The 10163-nt window shown below is 35.5% G+C and overlaps 1 long non-coding RNA gene across 1 annotated transcript in view; it reads left to right on the top strand.

Moving 5' to 3' along the window:
* Nucleotides 1-10163, top strand: part of LOC108448776 — a 38479-nt gene that overhangs the window by 21347 nt on the left and 6969 nt on the right. Inside the window, exon 2 of the long non-coding RNA XR_001864796.1 lies at nt 7742-7780. This is a non-coding gene — a long non-coding RNA (uncharacterized LOC108448776). The remainder of the gene's footprint in view (nt 1-7741; nt 7781-10163) is intronic.

Here is a 10163-nt window from a genome sequence, read left to right on the forward strand (position 1 = left end):
CAGCAGGGCTGTGGGGTAGTTCTGCGGGTGGAACAGGGCCCATCGGCTCCAGGATGGCCGTGGCCTGGCCTGGCCCGAGCAGGGCCTGGGCCAGGCCCGCCAGCCCCCGCACGGGGCCTGCAGCCACCTGTCCCAGCACTGGAAATGAGAGAGGGCTCTGCCTGGCGTGTGTCTGTTCTTAAGTGTGGATCACAGAGGTGGTCACAATTTTAAGTGGCTTAAAAAATTGTCCATATTCAAACTGGCCAGCTGGTAGGTTCGGTTAGGTCACAGAGGAAGCTGTAAGCACCCCTTTGCAAGAACATCACTTCCGGGACTATGCTTTGCTAACCCATGACAGGTAGTTTACATTATTTGTCATATTTCTTGTAGTCCTACTATTCTCTTACTGCTTCTTACTTCTCCTGCATGTTGGGATATCTTCCCTTTTAGTACTATGTTTTCCAGTAACCATCAATTCTTCTGTTATTTTTTGACTCTTAGGAATAGAGGCAAAGGATTTCCTCCAGGAATTCTAATTGCCACTTACCTTAATATACTGAGGTTTGGGTTTTTTGAAGTCTGTTATTCTTGACTCATGCATAAGCTTTGGAATAGTCATTTGCATAGGAATAATATAATTCTAAGATTGTGGTATTATTATTATGACTTTTTGACAGCCTAGCAATTGTTAATTTTTTTTTTCCTGAAGAAAGCATACTATTGCAAAGAAATATTACAATTAACGGCATAAACATTCCTGCAAAAAAATGAGATATCATAAAATAACATATTGTGGGCCTAATGATTATTTTCATTCATCCTATGAATATTTCAATGAAATAATAAGTGCTGATAAATTCAGGAACATTTTCATTGTACATAATTTTATCATTACAGAAAAGTGTCACTGCAAAAATATATTGCTTTCATTTATGCTTTTCGTCTACTTTTAGGCACAGGGTAGCTACTTTGAAGTTTTATCCAAAGTTATTTTCAAAGAATATTTGCAAATATTGGTTATAAAATGAGTGGCCAAAGACAGGAAGTGTGGCCCTGGTTTATAGTGACTCCTGCTGGGATGTAGGAAGCTGTTGGCAGCACTGAAAAGAAATATACCAATTGTGCAAGGTGAAGAGAGTCCCTTGACAGGTGAATCATCTTGTCTGTCACTGAAGAAAAGATGCCTAATAATTGTCTTTAGATGAAAGTTAATATTTTATATCATTATGGAATGACACAAAATACAAAGTGAATAGTTCAGATTGAAATGGGGCTAATTCAGTAAGTTATAAAACAATTTGGTTTGGTTTTTTTAATACATAAATAGAAACTTGAATACAGCACTCTCAGGTCCATGTGATTCTTGTGATCCTTGTGAGTGCCTTCTAACTCAGGATATTCTGTGACTAACTCTGGTGATGCAAAGGATAAAGCTGATAATTTAAGGCTATAAAGTAGCACTTTTTAGCATCTCCATCTCCATCATATCTCTGTTGCAGATAAGACCTTCAACCATTTTGAAGCCACTACTAACTGAAAATAGAGTTTGTTTTCTGGCATCAAACATTCTATTTTCAACTCTTATTGCTACAAAAACTGGAAAGAGCTATTTAAATACTATTAGTCAACTTTTTTTTAATGTTTAGCTTAATAGTGAAAGTTATTCCCAAGAACATCTCTGGATATGAGATTCATTCTATGATTCTGTGATTCTGACAATAAATTTAACAGGAGATATAATCCTAGTTCTTCAGGTTTCACCTGGTATTTAAATATAGAAAGTTAAATGATCTTTTAACAGGGACAGAAGACCTTGTGTTTTTGATTTGTTTTGTATTGTATTTTTCATAAATAGAATTTCTTGTACATTTCTCTTTAATATTGATTGCTATGCAGAGGGTAGTATTATAGAAAGACTATAGATGTGAGAGGAGTCTGTTCTTGATTCACAAGGAACTGGAAACTTTGTGAGTTTTTAAGGCATGTGATTTGTCTAAAGCAATCTTTAGTATCTCTGAAATGCATACAATTATGTGGTGTAAGTCTACAAAACTGAATAGGAGTTTTGCTGTGTTTAAAATTTGGCCAAATGACACAAACAGAGTTTGTTATTAGAAATTTATTCTTACATAGCCTTAGGTCCTTTTATTCAAACAATGTTTCTATTTGACTGCTTATTGGCACCTGCTGTGCTGCGTTTACATGGCGCTTTTTGATCAGTAGGTAAGCACTGAACAGGCACATTGCAGTGAGAGAACAGAGGAAATCTGGTGATCCTACGGATAAGGCAGGTGAGCTGGCACTTTTGGGATGAGGAGATTCACTGTCAGAGAATGTAATGTAACTTTAGAAATTTTAAGTTTTACTCAGAAAGTACAATTACTATCTTGTTATAAGTGCAGTTAGTCTATTTTCATGAAAACTGCTGTCCACAAGCAAAGAGAGAACAGAGCTTTGTGAAACTCTATGTATAATCTCAGTATAAAACTACAGAAGTGTCTCTTTTTTCTACTAGATAATTAAAGCTATCATACTGTCTAAAAATACCTCTGAATAGTCATAATTTTCTTAGTAATATGGAGAGACCTTTACCTAAATAATTTTTTTAGAAGTATTTTTAGGAGAAGTTTTACGTTTCTATACGGAACTAGTGTTCAGATCTGGAGTTCTGATTTGTCTTGCATAAAGGCTTTGCAGAATTATTCTTTAGGAATGAAGGAACCAAAAAGTCTTTGTAAAGACACAGACTATTTAAAAACATGTCAGGAGTTTTTTCGGATTTGTCCCTAAAGAGAGTATATACATTTTTCCATGCCATTCGAACTAAACAATGTGCTCTGCTCACTCTGCTTCACCTTATAATTTTCTTTTTTAGGCAGAAACATTACCTTTTGTGTGAAATTTTATTCCTTTCTTTTTTTTTTTTTTGTTCTTCTTCAATATCTTCTTTAAAATGTAATTTCTACAAATAAGTAATGCTAAATCACATTTATATTTACAAGGGCAGGTTCCTTTTAAAAATAAAAGAATACTATGCAATTTAGTTCCACTAAAGGAACTAATTTAAAAAGTTGATTTTCCTTTGTAATTTTTTAAACCCTACTGATCAATGCCAACCTTAACAGAAGTTATAACTGGAAAAAAAATCAGGAAAAAATAATTACGAAGCCACATAACAAATATTCCAAATAACCCATTGATGCTTGCAATCATTATTTGCATCATTGCTGCTTTTTGAAATAATATTATTTAGAAGGCAACATGACCTGGTTTCATCTGGGATAGAGTTAATTTTATTCCAAGGAGCTGGTACAGTTCTGTGTTTTGGATTTAGTATGAGAATAATGTTCATAAAATACTGATGATTTTGGTTTTTCCTGAATAGTAGTTCTGAGTTAAATCACTTTTGGCTTTGACACCATGTTTTCCTTTACCAGTATCTGACAACCCCTGAAGTTGTTCAGCCAGTGGAAGACAGAAAGTTAACAAGTTTAGTCAGTGTAGCTCAAAAAAACCAGACCTGCTGTGGTAGCACACAGTAATACATATTTCACTTGATTTCTAGAGTGTTACTCTTGAAACTCAGAGCATAATCTAGTATCACTACTTTTAGTTATTGTCTGTTTTTATTCATTAAATGAGAATGTTTAGTCGAGTTCCATATGCATTTTTGAGGAAATGTATAAAACACTTTAATTTGAAAGGGTACTGGATTATCAGATCTAGAACCCCTCCTTTTTTTTTTCCCCAGGAGGTCATGAATTAATAGCGTAGTTGAGCAAGGAAGTGAAGTATGTGAAGAGTAGTTTATTGTTTTGAGTGAGATTAAAACTGGGATTAGCAAATACAGAATTTCTGTCTTGTGGAAAATTCTGGCATTTTCAGGATGAAAAAATCTGTTTTAAAATATAATTATATAATTACAAAGCTACACATTTCGTACTGTTGCCATGAGCTCATTTTCAGCTCCCATTTATCATTATTATTTATGTAGTTGTGCCAGCTACTCTTACATGACTCTCTAGGCCAAGCAACATTATCAAAGATGACTTGGAGATACAGCATACATACTGTTTGAAGAGGAGTCATTTCTGCATTAACAGTTATGTAATAAAGCAGAAACTATGTTTTGCATTATTAAAGCATCAAACGAATCAGATTATGCAGCACTAATGCTTCACTGAGCATCATTGAACTAAGCTGTCTTGTGTTTTGTACAATGTTTGTATTTTTTTGTTAACAGAAAGACATTTAGAGGGTAAAAGTTTACAGTCCAATAAAAATGAATAACTGGTTCTTCTCCTAGTTTAGATGTACTGAAAACTTCTAACGGTGTGATAGGAGATACCCTTCTTAAACTGAAGGTAAATTATTTCAAACAGCTCCAGGTGTTTATTCTGTACACTTCAGATACATCTACAAGTGGCAGACCTAACTCATTCCTAAAATCTGGATCAACAGCTTGAAGGAATGTCCCCTGGATTCTTTTCCACTCTCTTTTCTTGGAGATAATGATAGGCACTCATCAAATATAAATTATTTTCTGTCCACTTTCATTCTGTCCTCTAAATGTTTGAACAATACTAATCATAATTCTTACTCAAGTGGGTTTTTTTCACTGATGTAAATACTACGTTCATGCTAAGATAAGCAGGAGTCTTTCACTGGGTAAGGTCTTTTACCTTCTAAGATTGTAATTCTCTGGTGTGCTGTCCATAGTTCTGTAATGTGATGAGTAAGAATTTCCTATATTTGCTTCCTTTTCATCAACATAAACTATGGTAGGTTAGGTCAAGAATGAATAGATACGTTATCCACAACTTGCTCAAAGTAATTCTGTCTTTTCTTGCTCTTCAAAGAAAAGATTTCTTTTTCTTTAATCAGACAGTTTCTAATTGTCATGAATAATTATGCACATTTTTAAGTGTTGAAGTCACTGAGGCTCACTGCAGTCATTGAAGTTTTAAAAATGTGGTCTTTCCCTGAATAATCACAGAGGTATTTAACTCTCTTTTGTGAAATAGAATATGCTATCTTCTGTGATTTTTTGGGGGGTGAAAATTTAATTACGTCTCTGTTGTCACATCTTTGTCTGGTTTCGCGTTTGATTTTGGTGGTTTTTTTTGGTTGGTTTGGTTTTGGTTTTAGTTTTGTGTGTTTTTGTACTTACAAGAGGAGGATTAATATGATAACCCATCAGGAAATATTGCATTTATTTTCTTGAGGTAAAACTTTCCGCTAAAATCTGTTGCAGATTCTCCACCCTTATGAAACAGAGGTTCCCAGGAGAGGAACCAACTGGTTTTATAAAGGCAGTGAGAGATTTGTCACTTTCAGATGTCACAGATGTGACATACATATCCTCCAATGTGCTACAAATGAACTGGATGGAAAATACTTTTCATCTCGTAAGAGTTTGACTTTCCTGTATTTCCTATCTCCTCTCAGGTAAAATCCAAACCTTTCCATGCAGAGTTAGAATCATAGAATCATTAAGATTGGAAAAGACCTCCAAGATCACTGAGTTTAAGCTTTGACTGATACCATCTTGTCCACTACACCATAGCACTAAATGACAAGGTCAGTCATTCCTTGAACACCTCTGGGATGGTGAGCAGTTGGAGAGCATATCTCAAAACATTGAATTTTTACTCACCTGAGAATATCACAGTTCAAAATATTCCTTTGCTTGAGTCATTGTCCAGACCTGCTACACTCTCAAGAAGAATTATGTTTTTCTCTAATCAAAGTTTTCATCAACTTCCCCCAAATTTCTAGTAATTTTCATATGAAAAAGACTAATCCTGAAAGGTTTTGTGTAAATTGAAGCACTGGCAAAAAGTCTTTGTGTTAGTTATGACCAACATGCTAACTAAGAGAAGGAATCCTGCTGTAGTGTGATCAAGATATATTTTTTCAGTTCTTCCAAGCCCTAAAACAAATTAGATTACAATAGTTATTTGTTTTGGTGGTTCTTCAAAATAGACATATTTTATTGGTTCATGGGCTATATAAAATTATCCTACCTTCCTCTTCTTGCTTTACATATATTTCTTATATTTCTTCATTTCTTCATCTTATTTCCTTCTTTTTCCAATCTTTCTGTCTGAAAAACTTTTGTGATACTTTCAAAATTAATAACTTGTTGAAAGAATTATTATGAGCTTATGCTGATAGATCTCTAAAACTTCACAAAATTCACGGAGTATTTCAGCTGTGACTAAGGCTTACCTACCACGAGGTAGGTAGAAGTTGATGATGTTATAATGGCATATTGATATAAATAAAAATATCTTGCACTATCGCAGGGTATTATCCTGCAACAGTCTTGCATTCCAGTCTGATGTCCTTTAGTGTATCTTTGCCCAAGAGACTCCAGCAAAGAGGGCATGACCCTAGAAGGAAAACAGCTGCATTTGCACTGTGCCAGTCTAAAAAGCCCTGTTCTGCCTCCACTTAACCATCACTAGCTTGGCAATAATCTTTGCCCTCCAGTATGTACTATAAACACATTGTGGTTGCTGGTGAACCTACATTACAAGGGGCAGAGTTTTCAGTAAGACAAGTCCCCAGTACCACAAGAACCACTTTATGTTAGGGTGACCAAAAAGGATTCTCCCAGGATGCTTGTTCTGTTATGTTAATCTATCCCAGTTTGGATTCCCTGGTTGGCTGTTAGCCTCTACCCCTCATCACTCCCCCAGAGCTTCTCCATTGGTCCCCATTCCCTAGTCCTGCCTTTTGCCTGCCTCTGGATAAAACTGTGAGCTTTGGGATCATGTTGGTATTTGCCTCTGCAACCTTCGACAGTGTAGAAGCAATAAATGCTCCTGCTGGAACACATGCAAATGCCCTTCTTGACTCTTTGCTACCAACTATAATACTGAACCCATGCATGCTTCTGTGCTTCACTGATCATTCATGAATGCTGTAATTTTATTTTGAAGGACATGTCATTTTCTCTGTGATATCAGATGAACTACAATTGCCAAGTTCATAATCAGTGTTATGATGGATACTCAGTAACATGAAGCAGGAAATGAATGGCAGTAGGAAATATAGTGTCTGATAGGCTTTTCTGAGCTGAGCAGAAATCAGTTATAATGTCTAAAATGTCTAAATGTCGACATTTTAGATGTCTACATTCCCTGAATACAGGTGCAATTAGTGATTTTCATTGTCAATTCAATAGTTCCCAATCTCTTCTGTTCTGCTGTCCCCCCTGTCAAATACAGAAAGTCCATGACATGATGGAAATCTTCCAATAGTATAAATATAGACAACGTAGTGATGCTATTGTAGCTGTGTTACAAGAGGATGATGAAACAATAACTAAATGTATAATCTTCCACTTGTCATGGTTCACCATATCACCCTTTTACTCATGGGCAGTTTTTATTCTTGACATAAGGCATCACGAGATCAGTTCATCTGCTACTTCAAATCAGAATGTCTTACCAGCCTAGTGAGTTTTTCTCCTATTTATGCCTGTAGTTGTAGCAGAAACGATTTTTCCTGTTGTTTGATACAGACAGGTGTTATTTCTTCAATTTTACAGTTCTTAAGGTCCTTGGAATTTGATGACCCTTGTGGGACCCTTCCAACTTAGGATATTCTATGATGCTACGATTAAGTTTCTTCTAAATTATGGTTTAGATTTAAGAAGCTAACAAAATTTACTCAAACTTATTTTCCATTATGAAAGTGGGCCTTATTTCCCTAATTAAATTTGCTTAGCTCCTGTATTTGTTATTTTTAGGTACATTTGAAGTGTGTATGGCTACCATATCAGAGAAAGGTAAGGACTTTTTTCTTTTATAAATAGGTAATTATTAATTCTGCTGATACTGGTTCTATGCCAACAGGAGATAAATAATGCTACTTTACTTCCATTAGTAGTTTACCAGCTGTATCTGAGGGTTAAAGAACACAAGCCAGGCTATCTCCCATTGCTGAATTTTACCCTGTAAGCGTTGCTCTGTCTTTCAGCTCTCTCATGCCATATCTCTGTCACCTTTGTTTTCAAGGCTTAACTTACTCAGTTTTTATGGTCTCTGGACTGACCAATCACCTAGAGACTCAACCATCAGTGTGTTAATTTTCAGTCAAATATTTCTGCATTATCCTCCTGCCTGTCCTTATTGTTGGAAAAGAGCTTTCCTGAGCTGTATGTGAAACCACAAGTGTAAGTGTCTTTTGAGTTCAGCCTTTCAGTTTTCTGTTTCTGTGATTCATTACATTTCTACCTGCCTGATGAATGCTGTATTACTGTTCACTTTTATTGCTGTCTTTTCTCTTTTATCATTCTGTCTCTTACTTCAGATCAAACACAATTTTGAAAAACAGAATGTCTGTTTATCCTCTCTTTGTATAGTCTCTGAATAAGAGATTTTCTCTTGGAAGACACACTTAGGCACTATAGTACTGTCTCCATCCTCCTTATTGTACATTCCTTGCATATTAAAGTGGTCAGTAAGGTTGCTTCAAAAACTTCAGATAAAATGGTGGGAGAGAATGTTCTTTTCACAAATTAATCTTGTTATGAATGTACACAGATGCCCATAGGAAATGGAGGTCAGGCTTCTATTTGTTTGGAATATTATGGGTTTGGAAAATTTTATTTTCTTCTTATATTTTAGCAGGTTATCTGTATTTTCCAAAATAAAATATCTGTAATACTCATTTGGTAACAACAGAATGCTTATGTGGTATCCAAATTATAAATAGGAAATAGACAAAAAGAAGGAAGACATTAAAAGATGAAATCATGCATAAGAAAACAAATAGTAACAAATATTTTAAATTTTTTCTGCTGAAAATTTTATTCAGATCAGTGCAATCCTATGAGATTGTGGATTTTGATGAAAGGAGATTTTTCTGTTAGATCTGTATTTTTTAATAAATTCTGCAAGCAAAGTAGCCTTTGTTATGTCACAATTAACAGAACTTAATGACAACATAGCTTCTGTCCTATACTTTTTATATTTGCTGTGGTTTTATTACATTCCTTTCATGCACCAGGATTAAGTTTCTACCTTGCATTGTTAAGTATCAGTGATGTTTAAGCATTTTTGACATTTAGGAAGCTACCCTGAATGCCTGTTGATGAAAAATGCTTTGCATTATATGTTAAAAGAATACTCAGGGGAACTATCAGAATACAGTAAATCCTACTTCAAGGCCACCCAAAATATACTGTATATTTGTAGCTTTAGACATTTACATTATCCAGTGGACTATTACAATTCCTGTTTAATTTAGTGTCCTCTTTCCTCACAATATGACTGTAAGAATGTTGACCCCTTTTTAAATTCTTAATATTTATTTTCTTCCTCTGTCACTAAAGCAAACTTTTAAGGTACCACTATCCACATGACTGAGAACAGACTGAAGTGTTGTGGAAAAATGCCATTTCACAAGCTTCAGAACCTCAGAGCTTTTCTAAGTAGGTGCCTGATTTTCTAAGTAGGTGCCGTAAGATTGATTTACTGCCTTTTCCAAACTTTGGATGATGGGTAAGGAAGTTGCAAGAAAATCCTTGATGCTTCATGTTCCTTTACAGACTGTATATCTCTAATAAACAACTGTGTTCCATGGCATTTGACACTTAGTCGGCCATCCCTTATTTACGCTTGAAAATTTGGCACAGATTTCTGTACAGACAGAAGTGAATGGAAAGCTTTAATTCTAAGCTTTAGAGAAATCATATGTGGCTAGAACTTTCATGTGACAGGAAAAACACCTATAAAAGGATCTTGGTATCATATAGAGTTTTGATGGATTTTATCCCAAGTGTATTTTCTTCAGTGTGAGGTGTGCAGCCCAGCCATAATTCCCTCTAACACTGACTGGCTGATTTTTGCAGATGCAGTTAAACAACCTTTCTGCAGCAAGAGAAACGTCCAGGAAGGTCAACATACGTTGCGTTCCACTGAGGGAAACTGCAAAGAGTTCTTTCAGTATTAGATGGTCAGGAACAAAATTAAGCCAAACAAGACAAATCTTGTATCTCAAAACCACTTATTGATAACAAAGAACAAAAAGAAAAAGGAGTTGCCCAAATGAAAGAGGGCTAGAAAAGACAGAAAAGAAGGAGGGAAAATGGAAAGGGAATGGGGGAGAGAGGAGAGAGAGAGAATAAGAGGGCATTACCACCACCGAGTCAGGGAAGTGCTGTCGGT

This window comes from Corvus brachyrhynchos, unplaced genomic scaffold, assembly GCF_000691975.1.
Source record: "Corvus brachyrhynchos isolate BGI_N302 unplaced genomic scaffold, ASM69197v1 scaffold428, whole genome shotgun sequence".
Taxonomy (NCBI): domain Eukaryota; kingdom Metazoa; phylum Chordata; class Aves; order Passeriformes; family Corvidae; genus Corvus; species Corvus brachyrhynchos.